The sequence below is a fragment of the Budorcas taxicolor genome, chromosome 5, assembly GCF_023091745.1.
Source record: "Budorcas taxicolor isolate Tak-1 chromosome 5, Takin1.1, whole genome shotgun sequence".
In the NCBI taxonomy this organism is placed as follows: Eukaryota; Metazoa; Chordata; class Mammalia; order Artiodactyla; family Bovidae; genus Budorcas; species Budorcas taxicolor.
Genome location: NC_068914.1, coordinates 67,436,125 through 67,457,695, shown reverse-complemented (window position 1 = coordinate 67,457,695; position 21,571 = coordinate 67,436,125). Strand labels below are relative to the sequence as shown.

Sequence of the window (21,571 nt, the reverse complement as noted above, 5' to 3'; positions counted from 1 at the left end):
CTCCAACACCACAGTTCAAAAGCATCAATTCTTCTGTGCTCAGATTTCTTTATAGTCCAACTCTTCATATGACTACTAGAAAAACCATAGCCCTAACTTACATAACTGAGGTATATTTAATTTACACTTTCAAGTGTACCTAAGTTTATATTTTAAGTGCAAACGAACTCTTCTTAAACTAGGAAAAATTGATCACTTGCTGAATTTTGAGAAACACTGGATTAGGAGCCATATTTTTGTTCCTATATAAAAATTTTGTCTTGTTTTCTTCATATAGCAAGTTCAATGAATGGATGCATTTATTTCAAACACATCTTTGCAGTGTCTGAAAAAATTTCTTAAGATATATAACCAGGGTATAATAAAAGATTTTTAATAGTTTTAATTTCAGCATATGAGTAGCAGATTTTTTTCTGTGTCTAGGGGGTTACCAAATGCATGGGAACCATCAGGAAGGGAATTCTCTGGATCAAAGCAGTAATTCAGTAGGAGACAAAGAAAGTTATTTATAAAAGCTATCTGTAGACCAAGGGCCTAATTTATGTAGTGAGAACATTTCTGCTGAATAATTTGTAATAAAGAAAAATTATCAACTGTTAAAGACTTTGCCAGGTCAGTTTAATTTGGTAGGAAAGGGAGATGACGAGAAGGTTGATAAAACAGCTATAAATCTTTACTGAATATGCAACTTTAATTGTCTGGCATTAAACTTAGAGACTTTACTTGTAATGTGCTGGAGCCAGTTTGTACCAGCTGGTGAGAGCCAACTATATTTATCCCTTTCTAATTCCATGTTCAGAAAAGTCACATTGTTAGCTTGGGATTGGCCAAGGTGGGAGTATTTACACCCTAGTTATTGAACAGTCAGTCATTAAACATTTATAGCATACCACTGGTAAGAAAAAATGACAGGCACCACTTCCTAGGAATATCGAAAGGAAGCTGCTTCTGCTACGGAGGACAGCCACAGAAGAGCAGGGAGAGCTTCCCTTGGCATCTTTCCCATCGACCTGTGTCTCCAGATGGCTGGGAGTCTAGTTTTGTGGTTGTTATGCTCAGTTGCTGAGTCTCTGCGTCCGTTGGACTGCAGTAGGCCAGGCTCTCCTTTCCTTCACTGTCTCCCAGAGTTTGTTCAGATTCATGTCCACTGAGTCGGTGATGCTATCTAACCACTTCATCCTCTGCCACCCCATTCTCCTTTTGCCCTAAATATTTCCCAGCATCAGGATCTTTTCCACTGAGTTGGCTCTTTATATCAGGTGGCCAAAATGCTGGAACTTCAGCTTCAGCATCAGTCCTTCCCATGAATATTCGGGGTTGATTTTCTTTAGGATTGACTGGTTTGATCTCCTTGCAGTTCAAAGAACATTTGAAGAGTCTTCTCTGACACTACAGTTTGAAAGCATCAGTTCTTCAGCTGTCAGCCTTCTTTATGGTTTAACTCTCACGTCCGTACGTGACTACTGGAAAAGCCTTAACTTTGACTGTATGGATCTTTATTGACAAAGTTATGTCTCTGCTTTTTAATACACTGTCTATGTTTGTCATAGCTCTCCATCCAAGGAGCAAAGTATCTTTGAATTTCATCACTGCAGTCACCATCTGCAGTGATTTTTGAGCCTAGTCAGATGTGAGTAAAGTAAGAGCACCTTTGAGAAATGAAAAGAAGCAGACACAAGAGAAAGGATAGGAAGTCTGCTTGGTCCTTTGCTTATCTCATCACCTTAGACTCTCATCAGACTCAAGCTAGATCTTCTTAAACATCACCTGAGTCTATTAAGGGAGAAAAGCAGAGATGGAGCGACTCCTTCTACATTAGAGGGCTCTGCCACTCAACCCCCTGTGAGTCTCTGCCCTGCCACAGCATTTCTTATCTGCAAAACAGACACAGGATACTTGTTCCTCCCTTATTTTGCTGTGCAAATGACTTATGGTTAATACCACGCTGCCTGGCACTGTGGAGAAAGAAATGTCATAAGATGAGGTCATTGTGAAGAGGCAGGGCTCTCTGGAGAAAGAGTTGGAAGTCATCAGTTGAAAGTTCATGGGACAGCAGTTTTGGCATCACCGGGGAGCTTGCCAAAAATGCAAAAACACGATTCAGACCTCAGAATCAGCATCTGCGTTTTAACAAGATCTCAGGTGATTTTTATGCGTATTATACTTTGAGAGTGATCTAGGTGGTGGTTTGTTCATGGCACCAGAGAAATACCCTTGTTACAGAGTGCATTTTAATCTTACTGCTATCTCCTTTTTATTCCTTAGTATTTGTTTTGCCACTTTGAGGTTCCCATTTAAGCTTCATGCTTAACAAACTGCTTGGCCTTTCCAAGAAAAACCTTTATATAATCATTATAGTAGAAAATGTATATTGTATAGTAGAAATGTACAGTAGGTAATGTATAGTAGAATGTATAGTAGAAAATGTATATTGATTTACCTAAAATAGAGGGAGGATGGGGATGGTGAGTGTTAGCTCCTTATCAATAATAGCAGAAATCAATAGATCAGGTATAAAAATGGAAAGAGCAAGAAATAGCTCTCTTTTTATTGTATTTATATGCCTTGATGGATGTTAACCAAATCTGTTGTGATAAGCATTTCGTAATATGTGTTAAGTCAAACCATCATGCTGCACATCTTAAACTTACGCAGTACTGTATGTCCATTATTTCTCAATAAAACTGGAAAAAAGAGCAATAGCAGCATCAAAGTGAAGTGAAAATGTTAGTCAGTCAGTTGTGTCCGACTCTTTGTGACCCCGTGGACTGTAGCCCCAGGCTCCACTGGCCGTGGAATTCTCTAGGAAAGAATACTGGAGTGGGTAGCCATCGCCTTCTCCAGGGGAGTCTTCCCAACCCAGGGATCGAACCCTAGGTCTCCTGCATTGCAGGAGATTCTTTTCTGACTGAGTCACCAGGGAAGCCCTAATATCAGCATATTGTTAAGGAATATGAAAAATGATATTCAGGATTAAAAAGAAAATAGCTAAGTGATTTAAAGCATTTGTCTCTGGAAAATGGGGCTAATTAAAAAAATTCCGGTTGAACTCTCTTTTTTAAAATGTGCATACATAACTTTGATTTTGATATCATTTAATGATGCCATTAAGTCTTGTGTTTTATGCATTCCTATAAATCACTTTATATCTTTTTTGAGAACAAGGTAGACTATAAACAACCAAGCAAAACCAAGGAGAGCAAGCAGCCTATAATGGTGGCTAAAATAGGAAACAGTGTTTTATGCAGGAAAAATAGGTCAAATACAGTAACAGAGGAAATGAGATATTCATACCAGTGGTGACCTCATATCAGTGACCTTATAAGTGCAGGATGAGAAGAGGAAATCTGGCAATAAGAGGAGAGATGAACAAGCCATATGAATTCATGGTAGGATAAAATTCCTAAAAAGTCCATCTTAACAGGAGAGGAACTTTTCTCAGAGACCTTTCCCCATGTAATTTATCTGCCAGAGTTGAAAAACTGATGTATTCTCCAAGAGGCAGAAACAATGAAATTTGGGAAAACGAACCACAGAACTTTGGAATGAACTTTACAATCATTTAAGGCTGTAGTTTTCACATTTTATTTCAGCTGTTGATTTTTTTTTCTCTTTTTCTTCCAAATGAGATCTTACTCTGAAATCTGATGTACTAAAACAGAAGCAAACAGAATTTCTGAAGCTGAAGCAGAGGGCTGAAGTTTTGTGGCCAACCTGGTCCTGTGAATACCTATCCTGTCTTCAAGATGCTCTGAGCTCTGAAGAACATGAGCAGAAAGTGAAGTAAGTGGCAACTCACGAACATTCCTCATCTTACTAAGGCTTCAGGAGACACAGTCATGTCCAAGGTCAATGGCAGAGCCAAGAGTTGACCTCGCTGTTCTTGACTCTGAGTCCAGTGCTCCTTCCAATGTACCTTAGTGCTGCCTGTCATGGTTGGAGGGGCGGTTGGCTCCAACAGACTGTAAAGAATTGGGTCTATTACTTGGGAATTGTGACTTCCCTGGTGGCTCAGATGGTAAAGCGTCTGTCTGCAATGTGGGAGACCCGGGTTTGATCCCTGGGTTGGGAAGATCTCCTGGAGAAGGGAATGGCAACCCACTCCAGTATTCTCGCCTGGAAAATCCCATGGACAGAGGAGCCTCTTAGGCTGCAATCCATGGGGTCGCAGAGTCAGACACGACTTCACTTTCACTTTCACTTTTCTTCACTGTTGCCATATGCTTAGGCTGCAGTAGACCCTCCAGAAATATTTGTTGAATAAAGAATTAAATGATATGTACAATGTCATAAGTTGACTTACTCCTTGATGCTCTTAGGGAGTGAAATGGAGCTGAAAGATGTGAGAATCTCTTCTTCAGGAAGGGAGGTTGGTTCCTGGAAGATAAATGACTTACTGTAATTTCATCTCTGTTAAGCCTAATATGATCCTTTAGGACTCCTCAGCTAGAGAGTTTTCACTTGTTTAGGTTTAAGATTTTTTTGGTCTTCCTGTCTGAATTGCCCAGTATACAAGGGCATTTTTTAGACCAGCTCTTTTATAAGTTTTCTTTCTGTGGAGATTGACTTTAGCTGTGGAGATACATGGATCTCTTTTTGCAGATCTAGAAGTTGATATGACAGCAGCCCAGCCATAGCATCTCAGAAAGATCTCTATTCAGTTTAAACCAAGCCCTCTTCAGTTTTTCATTTTGATACAAACAAGACAGAAGCAGCAGTACCTGGGCATAACAGTTCAACTGTGATCACGCACCGTAATTGCTTTTCAGTGGCTTATCTCAAGAAGGGAACTTGTGCACAGAATCTGTGTTGTATTGGTGTCAGTTTGCATTTAGCTCAGGTGAAGATGGCAGCTGACGGCAATCTGATGGCTCCCCTCCTAAGTCCTAATAGATGCCTGTCCCTTTGAGGTGTCCTGGGCAATGGCCGTAAGAATGAACATCAGGAGAAATGCACTGAGAGGAGAAAAGAAAGAGTAAGTTGTCAGTTTTTCAGGAATCAGAGTTGCAGGTATTAGCCCAGCTGCCAGCACACTCTCTGGGGCCCCGCGGTATCCACGTTCACTTTGTTTTTCTTTGGAAGAATTAGCAAAGGTACTGGTTGGCTGACCTCCCCGCTGCACCCTGTGGCGGAAACTGCCTGTTTAGGTCAGAGTGAAATGTTAGTTATTTCTCCATCCTATTAGTTATTCCACTGCACTGGAGTTACCTTCTAAAGAGGCAGCTACAAAGATCATTTTATCTGCAGCACCAAGGGGGTGGGCCAGAGAAGGCACTGCCAAGACTTGGAGTGGCTGGGGTTGACTGGCTAGTTTTTATGCAAGCGAATGGACCAGAGGGACATTTTAAAGTGTTGGCATCAGGACTTTTTCTCAGTTTTCTTTCTTTCTTCTGACAATAATGAATGAAGCATGTTAGGCTGTTTTCAATTATGCAACAAGTCTCCATTCATTAGAAACCAAGGCAGTGATCCCAGCTGTATTTCTGTGGCTTTGAAAGTGCAGCTTTCTACCTGACCCAGGGTTGAGCAGTTTCAGTGCTCAGCATCCAAGCTGCTTGCTCAGGTATCCGGGAGTGATTAAATGTGTGCATATTCAGGAAAGAAAGCTGACTTCCACTTGCATTTAGAGGGCTCAGGGCTTGTCATTTGTTTCTGGGACATGAAAAAATGGGAAATAGAACAGCTCCAATCTCCTTCTGTGTTGCAGAGGAAGGCAGCTGTCATGTAACCAGGTGGGTCAGACCCTTGGGTGGGTCCTCATAATGATTATTCCACCTACAAGACTGTGGTTTTGGGAATTCATGTTCTTATGGCTAGGAACACTCAGGGTATCACCATAAATCACAGGGGAGGATAATAGTAGAATCCACTTATATTCCTTAGTCTTATGCTACTGTCCAGTATCAGATATACCCCAATTTAGTAACATTTTTTTTTCTGGAGGAAGTTGGGACTGGAGAGAAGAAACAAACCTATAAGTACATGTTGATTAAAAAAAAAACACCTCAATATCAGAAACATCACAATGTGAAAAATTGCATTTTAGTCTTGAGAAAATAAGTATATTATGAAATCATGGGGAAATAATTTTTGCTCTGAACTGAATAGTTAGTCATCAGTTGAATTGATTCTTTCTTTTCCAAGTGCCCAGTGAATCTTTGATGGTTAGTTCGGTTCAGGTGTTCAGTCCTGTCTGACTCTGCAACCCCATGGACTGCAGCATGCCAGGCTTCCCTGTTAAGATGAGCTTTAAAGGTTTTGTTGCTTCTTGAAGGGTTGGAAAATTGGAATGAATAAATATAATCACAGCAATAATAATGACTACCACATGGAATAATGACTGTGTGGAAGACAGCCAGAGAGTCTGTCTGTATTGTTTCCAATTCGTTCTGTAACCTGGAGACATGGGTATTATTCCCCCTATTTTACATATGAGGAAACTAAGACTTGGGAAGTTAACATGACTTGGCTGTGCTGTGCTTAGTTGCCCAGTTGTGTCCGATTCTTTGTGACCCCACGAACTGTAGCCCGCCAGCCTCCTCTGTCCATGGGGATACTCCAGGCAAGAATACTGGAGTGGGTTGCCACGCCCTCCTCCAGGGGAATTCTCCTAACCCAGGGATTGAACCCAGGTCTCCTGCATTACAGGCAGGCTCTTTACCATCTGAGCTACTAGGGAAGCCAAGGTCACAAAACTACGAGAGGCTTCGGGTGTGACTGGAAATGTTCTCTGATGCCCCCAAAGCCACACTTCTAGGGTAGCAAAAGGTGAAGTGTTTAAGCCAGAGAACAGCAAAGCAGAAACGGAGGATGCTGGGAAAAGACAGGGGAGGGAAAGCTGCTTTGGGTCTTCAGAGAAGAGAACATGGTTCTTGTCTTGGCCTCATGAAGACAACAGGGTGTATTACGTGGTAAGTTCAAGGCCAGGCGCTTTGCACACATTGTCTCATTTAATTCTTACAGCAGTCCTAAGAAGTTAGTACTCTTCCCATTATACAGACGAGGAAACTGAGACCCAAAGGAGTCATTTAGTTGGTAAGTTTAAACTGTGGTCTATCTGCCTTCAAGCCCTGTGCTCATGACCAGTAAATAATTTCATGACAAACGGAATTATGTTTTACCTGTTAAGTTAGGACGTCTCTTCTGTATTCTCTCTGAAACCTCCAGTTCGCCTTCAGCCCCTGCTCCCAGCCCCCTGTGGTTTTACAGCACCGGTTTTGCTGAGCCCCTGGGTTGTTTCTGAGCTTGTGTCAAGGAACCACAAGGTGGCAGTGTTACATTATGCAGTTCCCACATGAGGGAAAGGGCTGTGCATCTTACCAACCGCAGAGACAGACCACTGTCAGCAAGACTGGCCTTCGTGGTTCATCCTGTTCTACATACAGACACATGGAAATCATTTCTCACTAGCTAATTCTAGGGGTAGGGATCCTGGAGACCTCAGCTGAGTGACAGTGGGGTGGCAGGAATACATGCTCCACGAGGACATCAGGAAACCAGGAAAGGCTGTTTTTAAATTTTTATTTGAAAAATGTTCTGCATCCTGACCCTACACTCCCCCTTCCTATTTAGTTTTTATGGAATTGATGTTTTAAAAGTATAGTTGTGGAAAGAGCGAGGAGAATAAGGAGAAAGCCAGAGAGCCAGGCTTTGTTGTCTAAGGACAGGGACTCAGAGCACCGGGTCTCCTTTCTTGGTGATCTTAACCTTGACATCCAACATCCCTGTGCTTGACTTCTCATGCACGAAGTTGGAGGACAGTGTCTGCCTTGCACATTGTTGGGAATATTAAATAAGGCTTGAGACTTCCCTGGTGGTCTAGGGGTTAAGAATCTGTCTCCCAATGCAGGGGACGTGAATTGGATCCCTGGTTGGGGAAACTAGGATCCTGCATACAATGGGGGAGCTAAGCTCTTGTTCTCCAACTAAACCCACTGTGGCAGCCACAAAGCCCATTAATTCTGGAGCCTGTGCGCCACAATAAAAGATCCTACGTGTCACAACTAAGACCCAACACAGCCAAAAAAAGTTAAAAATTAAGGCTAAGTTGTGAAATATGTTTAGGTGCTTCATCATGGAAACCATGTGCTTTCTTCAAATGTTTGTTTCCTTAGCTTAGAGACATAAGGTAACTAAGAGAAAGACCAAGATTCATATCAAAGGAGGTAAGAGGATACTGTAACGGGGGTAGAAATCAATGCACAGTCTGTGGACAAAGAATTCCTGTTGAGCTATAACAAAATATAAAATAACAAAAAATATTTACGACAGAACAAAAGGAATTCTGTTTGCTTCTCTCTGTACCATTTTGTAGATTGTCATAGCATAGCAGTGACAAAAAATTGTCAATGTTTTTCAAGAGGAGTGGGAAGATACACATATAGAAATGTGTTTGCTTTCTAAAGGTTCTTCAGTTCAGTTCAGTCGCTCAGTCGTGTCCGACTCTGCGACCCCATGAATCGCAGCACGCCAGGCCTCCCTGTCCATCACCATCTCCCGGAGTTCACTCAGACTCACGTCCATCGAGTCAGTGATGCCATCCAGCCATCTCATCCTCTGTCGTCCCCTTCTCCTCCTGCCCTCAATCCCTCCCAGCATCAGAGTCTTTTCCAATGAGTCAACTCGTTGCATGAGGTGGCTAAAATATTGGAGTTTCAGCTTTAGCATCATTCCTTCCAAAGAAATCCCAGGGCTGATCTCCTTCAGAATGGACTGGTTGGATCTCCTTGCAGTCCAAGGGACTCTCAAGAGTCTTCTCCAAAACCACAGTTGAAAAGCATCAATTCTTCAGCGCTCAGCCTTCTTCACAGTCCAACTCTTACATCCATACATGACCACTGGAAAAACCATAGCCTTGTAGGCACCACTTAAGTTTTAGAGGTGTGTACCTGAGATCATTCTTTACATGTGCTAGAGGTATCTGAATATAGACCAAGATCAGGAGCATTGAGCTCTGTTTCAAACCCACCTCTGTTATTTACTGGCTTTATGATTTAAGGCCAGTTGCTTAGCCTCAAAATTATAGTAGTTCCTACTTTATAGGCTGGTAGATAATAGATAAAACTTTAGGATAATACATGTAAAGTGCTCAGCACATAGTAAGCCCTAGATAAGTGCTGATCATTATTATTAATAACTTTGCTCAGTTATAGTAATAATAGCAATTTCCATGAGCCAGGAATTCAGTCACAGCTGGGAATCTGGTAACACATGAAATTACTCAACAAACAAAAAGAACAAAAGCCTAGGCTCTCCCTTGCAGATCTCTGGTGAAAGACTTCCTCGTATCCTTTCACATCCTTTCCGGGTTCTTGTAGCAGTGCAAAGGTTGTGGTGTCTTCTCGGGCCAAACTGACTTCTCTTTGCACTTAAATTATATTCTTGGGGACCAGTTGGGAACCCACCAGTGCTTTGAACTGGAGACTCCAGCAAGCCAGTAAGTTCAGGGGAATCTCTGGTTTCCAGTGATTCACAGATCAGATGTCACCACAAATAACAGCATTTCTTGACCATCATTTCAATCCCCTTATTTCCTACTCTCCACTGTTTACAGAGATGCTTCCATTTGAAATAAAAGCCTGGGACCATATGACTTCACAGGTGAATTCTGTCAAAAAATTGAAAGAATTTCAGTCGTTGTCAGTCTCTTCTAAAGAGAGGAAAGAATGCTTCCACATTCAGCATTTCCTAGATACTAAAGCCAGACAAAGACACTAAGAAAATAACAGGCCAGTCTCCCTGAGTAACATAGGTGCAGTAACATAGGTGCATACCAGCAAACTGGATTCAGGAGCATCTTAAAAGGATCATTCACCATGATCAAGTGGAGTTCATCCCTGGGATGCAAGAAAAGTTCAGCATACATACATCAATGAATCTGACACATCACATTAACAGAATGAAGGATAAGAAGTATATGATCATTTCAACAGGTGCAGAGAAAGCATTTGACAAAACCTAACATCCTTTAATGATTCAGAGCTTCAGCAAAGTAGGTTTAGAAGAAATATTTCTCAACATAATGAAGGTCATATATGACAAGCCCACAGCTAGCATCATACTGCTGCTGCTAAGTCGCTTCAGTCGTGTCTGACTCTGTGCGACCCCATAGACGGCAGCCCACCAGGCTCCCTCCCCGTCCCTGGGATTCTCCAGGCAAGAACACTGGAGTGGGTTGCCATTTCCTTCTCCATAGAAACTTAAAATCCTTTAAACTTAGTGGAAAGTTAAAACCCTTTTCTCTAAGATTAGGAACAAGATAAGGATGCTCACTCTCATCATTTCTACTGAACATAGTACTAGAAATCCTAGCCTTTGCATAGCAATTAAGCAAGGAAAAGAAAGAAAAGGCACCCAAATTAGAAGGAAGAAGTAAAAGTGTCTGTTTTCAAATGATACAGAGAATCCTAAAGACGCCACTAAAAAAACTGTTGCGTGCTTAGTTGCTCAGTCATATCTGACTCTTTGCAGCCCCATAGACTGCAGCCTGCCAGGCTCCTCTGTCCATGGGGATTCTCCAGGCAAGAATACTGGAGTGGTTTGCCATGCCCTTCTCCAGAGGATCTTCTCAACCCAGGGATCGAACCCAGGTCTCCCGCACTGTAGGCAGATCCTTACTGCCTGAGCCACCAGGGAAGCCTGTTAGAACTAGTAAATGAATTCAGTAAAGTGGTGGTATACAAAATAATCAGTTGTGTTTCTGTGTACTAAAAATGAGCTGTCTGAAAGAGGTATTAAGAAAGCAACCTTGTTTACAGTAGAGTCAAAAACAATAATAAAATACTTTGGAAGAAATCTAACCAAGGAGCTGAAAGACCTAGTACACTGAAAACTGTCAGGCCCTCATGAAAGAGACTGAAGAATGTACGAATAAATGGAAAGGTATCCTGTGTTCTTAGATGGGAAATAATGTTGTGAAGATGTCCATACTACCCAAAATGATCTATCTACAGAGTCAGTGCAATTCCTCTGCAAATTTCAGTAGTATTTCTTTATAGAAATAGAAACAAACTATCCTAAGCTGGTATGGAATGGCAAAAGACCCTTATCTTGTAATATAGGGAAAGACAGACCTCATATAACTCAGTAGCAAAATAGGCAAATGAGCCAATTAAATATAGGCAAAGAATCTGAACAGATATTTTTCCAAAGAAAATGTGCAGATGGCCAATAGGTACATGAAAAAGTGCTCAAATGTCACTAATCACCACAGAAATGCAAATCAAACCCATAATGAGATATCGCTTCATACCTGTTATCCAAAAGATAAGGGCCCAGCAATTTGTGTTTTTAACAAGCCCTCCACATGATGTCTGCTCAAGCTTGAGAACTCCTTCCTCCAGCCACAAAAATAGGTCAGTTCTGTACCTCGGAGGTGCTTTGGTGCTTTTTCTAGGGATTGGGCTATTGAGAGCAAGAGGCATGATGTTGTTCTTTATGGTCTTATCTTTATTTTGTCATATTATCTCTTACTTTTCCTGTAGAGAAACTAACAGGATTTAGAATCCTTCTTACAACTAAATCCGACTGTCTTCCTCTGCTTGCATATGCATAAATATATTATACTTATTGCCCTCTATTGCTCATCATTGCAAAATGTGAGGTTGAAAATTTTAACCGCATTTACCCTTTTAAAAATTAACCAGTAGCATGCCATTTCATTCCCTAACAATTGTTTTCTTTTGTGTGTTTCTTTTCTGCTCTTTAGGAAACAAAACACTGTATCTTCGTCATCTTTAATCCTGAGGCTGAAAATTGAGAACTGGTTGTGGATTTTGTTTTTGTTTTTTTACTTACTTACTTATTTATTATTATTATTATTATTATTTTTTACTTTACAATACTGTATTGGTTTTGCCATATATTGACATGAATCTGCCACAGGTGTACATGAGTTCCCAACCCTGAACCCCCCTCCCACCACCCTCCTCATATCATCTCTCTGGGTCATCCCAGTGCACCAGCCCCAAGCATCCTGTACCCTGGATCGAACCTAGACTAGCAGTTCGTTTCTGACATGATCGTATACATGTTTCAGTGCCATTCTCCGAAATCATCCCACCCTCTCCCTCTCCCACAGAGTCCAAAAGTCTGTTCTTCACATCTGTGTCTCTTTTGCTGTCTCACATACAGGGTTATCATTACCATCTTTCTAAATTCCATATATATGTGTTAGTATACTGTATTGGTGTTTTTCTTTCTGAATTACTTCACTCTGTATAATCAGATCCAGTTTCATCCATCTCATTAGAACTGATTCAAATGTATTCTTTTTAATGGCTGAGTAATACTCCATTGTGTATATGTACCACAGCTTTCTTATCCATTCATTTGCTGATGGACATCTAGGTTGCTTCCATGTCCTGGCTATTGTAAACAGTGCTGTGATGAACATTGGGGTACACGTGTCTCTTTCAATTCTGGTTTCCTCAGTGCGTATGCCCAGCAGTGGGATTGCTGGGTCATAAGGCAGTTCTATTTGCAGTTTTTTAAGGAGTCTCCACACTGTTCTCCATAGTGGCTGTACTAGTTTGCATTCCCACCAACAGTGTAGGAGGGTTCCCTTTTCTCCACACCCTCTCCAGCATTTATTGCTTGTAGACTTTTGGATCGTAGCCATTCTGTCTGGTGTGAAATGGTACCTCATTGTGGTCTTGATTTGCATTTCTCTAATAATGAGTGATGTTGAGCATCTTTTCATGTGTTTGTTAGCCATCTGTAGTCTTCTTTGGAGAAATGTCTATTTAGTTCCTTGACCCATTTTTTGATTGAGTCATTTATTTTTCTGGAGTTGAGCTGCGTAAGTTGCTTGTATATTTTTGAGATTAGTTGTTTGTAAGTTGCTTCATTTGCTATTATTTTCTCCCATTCCAAAGGCTGTCTTTTCACCATGCTTATAGTTTCCTTTGTTGTGCAGAAGGTTTTAATTTTAATTTGATCCCATTTGTTTATTTTTGCTTTTATTTCCAGTATTCTGGGAGGTGGATCATAGAGGATCCTGCTGTGATGTATGTTGGAGAGTGTTTTGCCTATGTTCTCCTCTAGGAGTTTTATAGTTTCTGGTCTTACATTTAGATCTTTAATCCATTTTGAATTTATTTTTGTGAATGGTGTTAGAAAGTGTTCTAGTTTCATTCTTTTACTAGTGGTTGACCAGTTTTCCCAGCACCACTTGTTAAAGAGATTGTCTTTAATGCATTGTATATTCTTGCCTCCATTGTCGAAGATAAGGTGTCCATAGATGTGTGGATTTATCTCTGGGCTTTCTGTTTTGTTCCATTGATCTATATTTCTGTCTTTGTGGCAGTCCCATACTGTCTTGATGACTGTGGCTTTGTAGTAGGGCCTGAAGTCAGGCAGGTTGATTCCTCCAGTTCCATTCTTCTTTCTCAAGATTGCTTTGGCTATTCGAGGTTTTTTGTATTTCCATACAAATCTTGAAATTATTTGTTCTAGTTCTGTGAAAAATATCGCTGGTGGCTTGATAGGGATTGCATTGAATATGTAGATTGCTTTGGGTAGTATACTCATTTTCACTATATTGATTCTTCCTATCCATGAACATGGTATATTTCTCCATCTATTAGTGTCGTCCTTGTTTTCTTTCATCAGTGTTTTATAGTTTTCTATCAGTTTTCATTCTAATTCCAAAGAAAGGCAATGCCAAAGAATGCTCAAACGACCGCACAATTGCACTCATCTCACATGCTAGTAAAGTAATGCTCAAAATTCTCCAAGCCAGGCTTCAGCAATACGTGAACTGTGAACTTCCAGATGTTCAAGCTGGTTTTAGAAAAGGCAGAGGAACCAGAGATCAAATTGCCAACATCTGCTGGGTCATCGAAAAAGCAAGAGAGTTCCAGAAAAACATCTATCTCTGCTTTATTGACTATGCCAAAGCCTTTGACTGTGTGGATCACAATAAACTGTGGAAAATTCTGAAAGAGATGGGAATACCAGACCACCTGACCTGCCTCTTGAGAAATGTGTATGCAGGTCAGGAAGCAGCAGTTAGAACTGGACATGGAACAACAGACTGGTTCCAAATAGGAAAAGGAGTACGTCAAGGCTATATATTGTCACCCTGCTTATTTAACTTCTATGTAGAGTACATCATGAGAAACGCTGGGCTGGAAGAAACACAAGCTGGAATCAAGATTGGCGGGAGAAATATCAATGAGCTCAGATATGCAGATGACACCACCTTTATGGCAGAAAGTGAAGAGGAACTCAAAAGCCTCTTGATGAAAGTGAAAGAGGAGAGTGAAAAAGTTGGCTTAAAGCTCAACATTCAAAAAACGAAGATCATGGCATCTGGTGCCATCACTTCATGGGAAATAGATGGGGAAACAGTGGAAACAGTGTCAGACTTTATTTTTTTGGGCTCCAAAATCACTGCAGATGGTGAGTGCAGCCATGAAATTAAAAGACGCTTACTCCTTGGAAGGAAAGTTATGACCAACCTAGACAGCATATTCAAAAGCAGAGACGTTACTTTGCTGACTAAGGTCCGTCTCCTCAAGGCTATGGTTTTTCCAGTGGTCATGTATGGGTGTGAGAGTTGGACTGTGAAGAAAGCTGAACGCCGAAGAATTGATGCTCTTGAACTGTGGTGTTGGAGAAGCCTCTTGAGAGTCTCTTGGACTGCAAGGAGATCCAACCAGTCCATTCTGAAGGAGATCAGCCCTGGGATTTCTTTGGAAGGACTGATGCTGAAGCTGAAACTCCAATACTTTGGCCACCTCATGCAAAGAGTTGACTCATTGGAAAAGACTGATGCTGGGAGGGATTGGGGGCAGGAGGAGAAGGGGACAACCAATGATGAGATGGCTGGATGGCATCACGGACTCGATGAACATGAGTCTGAGTGAACTCCGGGAGTTGGTGATGGACAGGGAGGCCTGGCGTGCTGCAATTCATGGGGTCACAAAGAGTCGGACACGACTGAGTGACTGAACTGAGCTGATGATATATAGGTCTTTAGTTTCTTTAGGTAGATATATTCTCAAGTATTTTATTCTTTTCATTGCAATGGTAAATGAAATTGTTTCCTTAATTTCTTTTTCAACTTTCTCATTATTAGTGTATAGGAATGCAAGGGATTTCTCTGTGTTGATTTTATATCCCTCAACTTTACTATATTCATTGATTAGCTCTAGTAATTTTCTGCTGGAGTCTTTAGGGTTTTCTATGTAGAGGATCATGTCATCCGCAAAGTGAGAGTTTTACTTCTTCTTTTCCAATTTGGATTCCTTTTATTTCTTTTTCTGCTCTGATTGCTGTGGCCAAAACTTCCAAAAATATGGAATGCTTCATGAATTTGCGTGTCATCCTTGCGCAGGGGCCATGCTAATCTTCTCTGTATCGTTCCAATTTTAGTATATGTGCTGCCGAAGCGAGCACTGGTTGTGGATTTTGCGTGTGTATGTATATGACAATAGTTATGATTGCTTCAAGTGTTACGGTACTGATAACACCAATGCCAAAACTATTAAATAAGGCTAATGCAGCCATATAACTTACAAAGCAGTCACATGTATTTTCTTATTAAGTGCTTACTTATGCTATAGATACTATTTTTATTTTAAAAATGAGGAAACTGAGGTTCAGAGGGTTATAATTTAATCATTGAGCATCATGCGATTTTTTTATGGGGCTTCCCAGGTGGTGCACTGGTGAAGAATCTGCCTGCCAGTGCTGGAGACACAAGAGGTATGGGTTCAATTCCTGGGTCGGGAAAATCCCCTGGAGTAGGAAATGGCTATTCACTCCAGTATTCTTACCTGGAAAGTTCCATGGACAGAGGAGCCTTGTGGGCTACAGTCCATGGGGTCACAGAGTCAGACACGATGGAGCACACACACTCACCATATCATTTTAAACAGAACTTTCTCTTGAAATAACAGTAACAACTAAAGCATACGGAGTGCTATCTAAGACCTAGAGACTGTCATCCAGAGGGAAGTAAGTCAGAAAGAGAAAACAAATGTTGTGTGATGCTGTTTATATGTGGAATCCAGAAAAATGGTACAGATGAACGTACTGGCAAAGCAGAAATGGAGACACGTGCAGGGAGCAGACTTATAGATGCCATGGGGCAGGGGAGAAGAGGGTGGGATGAAGTGGGAGATTGTAATGACATATATACACTACAGTGTATAAAATAGACAAGTAACAAGATCCTTCTGTATAGCACAAGGAACTCAACTCAGTGCTCTCTGGTGACCTACCTGGGAAAGAAATCTAAAAAAGAGAAGCTATGTCTATTTACACATACAATTGATTGACTTTGCTGTGCCCCAGAAACAAACACAACATTGTAAAGCAACTGTACTCCAGTAAAAATTAAAAAAAACCATGCTGGGTGCTGTCTTTGTGCCAGGTACTGTGATAGATAGGTTCTGTTTTACTTGACCCATAAAATAGCCCAATGAGGTGGTAGATATTCCTATTCCCATTGTACAACAGGTAAACAAAGGTTAAATAACTTGCTTTGTTTTTCAAAGGTTAAATTACTTGCCTATATCATATATAGTCTTATGGAGCTAGAATTCAGTTCCAGGTTTTTAAAATCTGAAAACACTTGTTATTTTTGCCTGTTACAGGATCTCTGGAGATGCTCATCTGAGTAGTGTCTTAATCTTTAGAAACTATATTATGAAGGAAATTTCCCCTTCCACTATATTCTGTACACGGCAAGAAACATAACAAGAATGAGCCAGAGACTCCATCAAAGACTTGACTCCTTTAAGCCAAGGGACTTTGCGTAGAGGGATGGAACAAGGAGTTACTAGCACCCAATTTATTATATTAGTTGCCGTTGATGGCTCAGTTTGTCAATGCCCATCTCTGACCAGAAAGGATTTTTGGAAGCCATAAGGGTCCATAAGAGATCTCCCGTAATCCCATAGGTGTCTCTGTCTGCAAGTGGGAAGGATAGCCATTTCCTAAGAAGCCTACCTCCAACTGGGTCATGTGTGTGTTAGTTGCTCAGTCATGTCCAACTCATTTTGACCCCATGGACAGTAGCCCACCAGGCTGCTCTGTCCATTGAAGTCTCCAGGCAAGAATACTGGAATGGATCAGTTCAATCAGTTCAGTCACTCAGTCATGTCTGACTCTTTGCGACCCCATGAATCGCAGCATGTCAGGCCTCCCTGTCCATCACCAACTCCCGGAGTTCACTCAGACTCATGTCCATTGAGTCAGTGATGCCATCCAGCCATCTCATCCTCTGTCATCCCCTTCTCCTCCTGCCCCCAATCCCTCCCAGCATCAGAGTCTTTTCCAGTGAGTCAACTCTTTGCATGAGGTGGCCAAAGCACTGGAGTTTCAGCTTCAGCATCATTCCCTCCAAAGAACACCCAGGGCTGATCTTCAGAATGGACTGGTTGGATCTCCTTGCAGTCCAAGGGACTCTAAAGAGTCTTCTCCAACACCACAGTTCAAAAGCATCAATTCTTCAGTGCTCAGCCTTCTTCACAGTCCAACTCTCACATCCATACATAACCACAGGAAAAACCATAGCCTTGACTAGACAGACCTTTGTTGGCAAAGTAATATCTCTGTTTTTCAGTATGCTGGAATGGGTAGTCATTTCTTTTTCCAGGGCCTCTTCCTGACCCAGGGATTGAATCTGAGTCTCCCACGTTGCAGGCAGATTCTTTATCATCTGAGCCATCAACTGGGTTATTTTAAGTTAATTGGGACATTCTGTTATTCTCATCATACAAGGGGCTCAAGTACAGTCCAGCTTGAGACGTATACTTACCTGTCCAGCACAAGATTACTTTGAATAAGAAGCATAAATGGTAAGTAAAAACTGGTTTGCCAGGATTCAGATGGTTTTTTTTTGTTGTTGTTGTTGCTGTTTAGTCACCAAGTTGTGTCTGACTCTTTTGTGACCCCATGGATTGTGGTCCACCAGGCTCCTCTGTCCATGGGATTCTCCAGGCAAGAATACTGAAGTGGGTTGCCATTTCCTTCTCCAAGGGATCTTTCCAACCCAGGGATCGAACCCATGTCTCCTGCATTGGCAGGTGAGTTCTTTACCACTGAGCCACCAGGGAAGCCTATTCAAATGGTTCAGAGATACAGGCAAAAATAAAATAGAAAGTTTTCTATAATCAAATTTTAAACATTTGAATGCTTTTGAGCAAGTTTCATGGGGAGAAGACAATAAGAAAATCCCTCCTCCATCCCCTAAACCAAGCATCACTTTGATCCTATTACAAAAGAAGCAGAGTCCACTTTCCTCTTGAGCGTTTGCCAAGTCTCTGGTCTACCAGAGGCTGAGTGGGCACCATGAACTCACTGGGTAAACATGTTATCAGTTGTCCTCTAATTGGGGTTGTTGATCTCCAGTTTCCATTATGGACTGGTCTGTGCTTTAATCACCAGTGTGCAGCAATTGCCCCCTTTTTTGGTACCATCATGATTCTTCCTTGTTCCTAAGGAGCCGCTTGTGCATGAAACAGTGTTGCATGTCATAGATGTATTAAGAACACCAAAGTTCTGAGCTTAAACTTACTGTAAGTTTTTGTTTTTTTCTGGGAACAGCTTTTTAAAGATAAAATTCACATAGCATATAATTTCCTTATCATACAGTTCACCCGCTTAAAGAACAAACACCTGTTCATTCCCCTGTGGCACTGGGGAATAAATAGATTTTCTTCCAGTCCTTAATCAGCAAGCATTTATTGAGACCTTCTTGTGGGCCAGGCATTGGGCTAAATGTTGGAGCCCTAACTGTAAATAAAATAAAGACGTTTCTTGCTTTCGTAAAGCCTTTAGTCTAGGGACAGAGATCTCAGAGTACAATGAGCTTATAAATAAAATAATTAAAATCATGGCAAGTGCTGTGTAGGAAACATAGGAAACAATGAGTTGGACACACAGGAGGAATCTCAGGTGGACAGTGAGGGACTGAGCCCCGGAGTGGGGGAGCAGCCTTGGCATGTGGTGGGCACAGAAGGGAGGCGGGGGGGGCTGAGTTAAACCAGGATGGGGTGAGGGTGCTGGCGTGAGATGAGGCTGAGGAGGGAAAGAGGAGCCTTCATATGTGCTTAATAGCTCATGTTCTGTACTGTTGAAAGAACTGAAAATGGGAATTATAATCCAATTTGTGAGTTTAAAGCTTTATGTTAATGTTGCAGCACTATGCTTCAAGCTCTGGACAAATGTCATTCAGTGGGTTAGAAACCACCCCCCCCACCCCACCCCTAGGTGTGGCACATGGGCTTAGTTGCCCTGCAGCATGTGGGATCTTAGTTCCCCTACCAGGATCGAACCTGCATCCCCCGCATTCCGAGGCAGATTCCTAACTACTGGACCACCAGGGAAGTCTTTCCCCCTCAACTTTTTGGGCTTCCCTGGTGGCTCAGTTGGCAAAAATTCGCCTGCAACACAGGAGAATACCTGCAATACAAAAGACGTGAGTTCGATCCCTGGGTCAGAAAGATCCCCTGGAGAAGAAAATGGCTACCCACTCCAGATTCTTGCCTGGAGAATCCCATGGACAGAGGAGCCTGGGGGGCTCCAGTCCATGGGGCTGCAAGAGTTAGACAGGACTGAGCGACTAAACCACCACCCCAGCCCCAGAGCCCGGTTCTCTTCCCTTCCCTAGCGAGACTTTCTGGAGAGTCTAGACTTTAGAAGGGCTCTGTCATGGTATTCTAGAACACAGTGTGAATGGCATGCCCTGGAGTTGGACACCAAGGATGTATTGACTGCATATCATCTCAAGTTCAGCTACTCAGCAAGCCATTTCATATCTAGCCCAGTTTAGATGGGGTCAGAGATTGCCCTGCATTGGACAGGATCCATTTCTGTACTGTTATATAACAGTTACAGTTGATTCAAATGAAAATATTTGATTAGTTCTTATATGACTGACTTGGTCTATTTGAGCCAGGCTTAATAAGCTAATTTTCCAGGCTAGCAGATAATTCCTCTTCATATTTATGGGTCACATAATGGTAAGGGAGTTCTTATTAACACACACACACACACCCAAGTACCTAAACAACTGTAGAAACCTCTCTAAACTCAGCCATTAATATCTCATAGAATGTTCAAATGAAGAAGGGTGCTTTTGACAGCCTGTTCCAGAAGGTGCTCACATAATGTACATTAATTTTGGGAATTTAAATTTGTCATGTGAAAATAATTTAGACAGGAAAAAAAAAATCCCAAATCATCTCTCATACTTAAAAAGACCTGTTAGAGAGCTCTGACAGACATAGCTGAGGTTGAAGAGATTGCAGGCTTGTGATGAGCAGGTCAGCAGTGATGAGCTCCTCTGAGCCTGCCGTTTCCAGTCAAGGGCAGTTGGCCTGCTCATGGCCACCTGCTGAGGATTGTAATAGCTGATGCTTACGGAGCCCTTCCTAGGCCCTAAATACAGTGCTAAGTTTATTTTCATGTGTTATTTCATTTCATCCTCACGACAGCCCAATGAGATAGGCATTAATAGTCGCCCTCCTTTTATGGAGGAGGTAATGTGCCCACAGTCCCACAGCTGGTAAAATGGCCTCGCTGGGACTTGAACCCAGACATCAGATCTCAGCTTTGCCCTGCATTCTGTGCCATGTTACTTCCCTACGCGGTGTCTGTCCCTCAGCTACAGCTTTCAGGGAGAGCAGTGGCTGCCTGAAGCGACGGTAGCAGATCCGCAGCCTGGCGAGTAGTCCCTGGTGGGGCCTGCTGGAAACAGCTGTGTCAGAATTGAAACAGAGGTTATTCACTAGGCCTGTCAGGCTTTCTCTCCTGAATATGAATAGAGGAATGTAGTAGAGTATCATGGAAGGAAGGGGCCAACACCAAGAAGAGCTGTGGAGAGAGCTCGTGACTGAGGCCACAGGCCTAGAGGTCTAGACAAGCTGTGAATGGACCAGAGCACTGATCAGGCAGACGCATTAGTAAGCAGAGGTGTGAGTGGGAAAGGCACGGAGTAAAGGACAGAATGGGTGGTCCTGGATGAGAGAAAGGTTGTTCCCAGGTGGCTCAGTGGTAGAGAGTCTGCCTGGCAATGCAGGAGTTACGGAGACCCGGGCTCAGTCCCTGGGTCAGGAAGATCCCCTGGAGGAGGAAATGGCAACCCACTCCAGACTTGCCTGGAAACTCCCAAGGACAGAGAAGCCTGGGGGGCTGCCGTCCATGGGGGCACGAAGAGTCAGACGTGACTGAGTGGCAGGATGCACGGGCAATGGAGAACAGGATGTGACAGAGAGCTTCGTGAGCCCTGATGGCCACAGGAGACAGGGACCAAGCCCAGGGCCGTGTGTCCATTATCCCCTGGTGCCCAGGGGTGCTCAACAAGTGCTGGAGGGTTGGGTGGGGAAGGAAGGTGACTCACAGGAGGGTGATGGGGTCCTGCTGGGGGCAGCACGCCTGACGGCAGTGCAGGAACTCTTGCTGCTGAGAGCTGAGACCGTTCAGCCTCTGGAGCTGAGTGACTTTCAGGGGCCCCTTCTCTCTCTTCTGTGGCTCCTTTATTTTCATGAGACTTTCTTCTCCTTTATCGTTGAGCGCCATTTTGATAAAACTCTGTTTACATTTTTTGATATTGTTT

General features: G+C 42.4%; 1 non-coding gene across 1 annotated transcript; it reads right to left on the bottom strand.

Annotated features, from left to right (window-relative positions):
- Positions 1-15,295: 15,295 nt before the first annotated feature.
- LOC128049066 (U6 spliceosomal RNA) lies at positions 15,296-15,402 on the bottom strand. The gene has a single exon (XR_008199439.1). It is a non-coding gene; the product is annotated as a U6 spliceosomal RNA (small nuclear RNA).
- Positions 15,403-21,571: the final 6,169 nt, after the last annotated feature.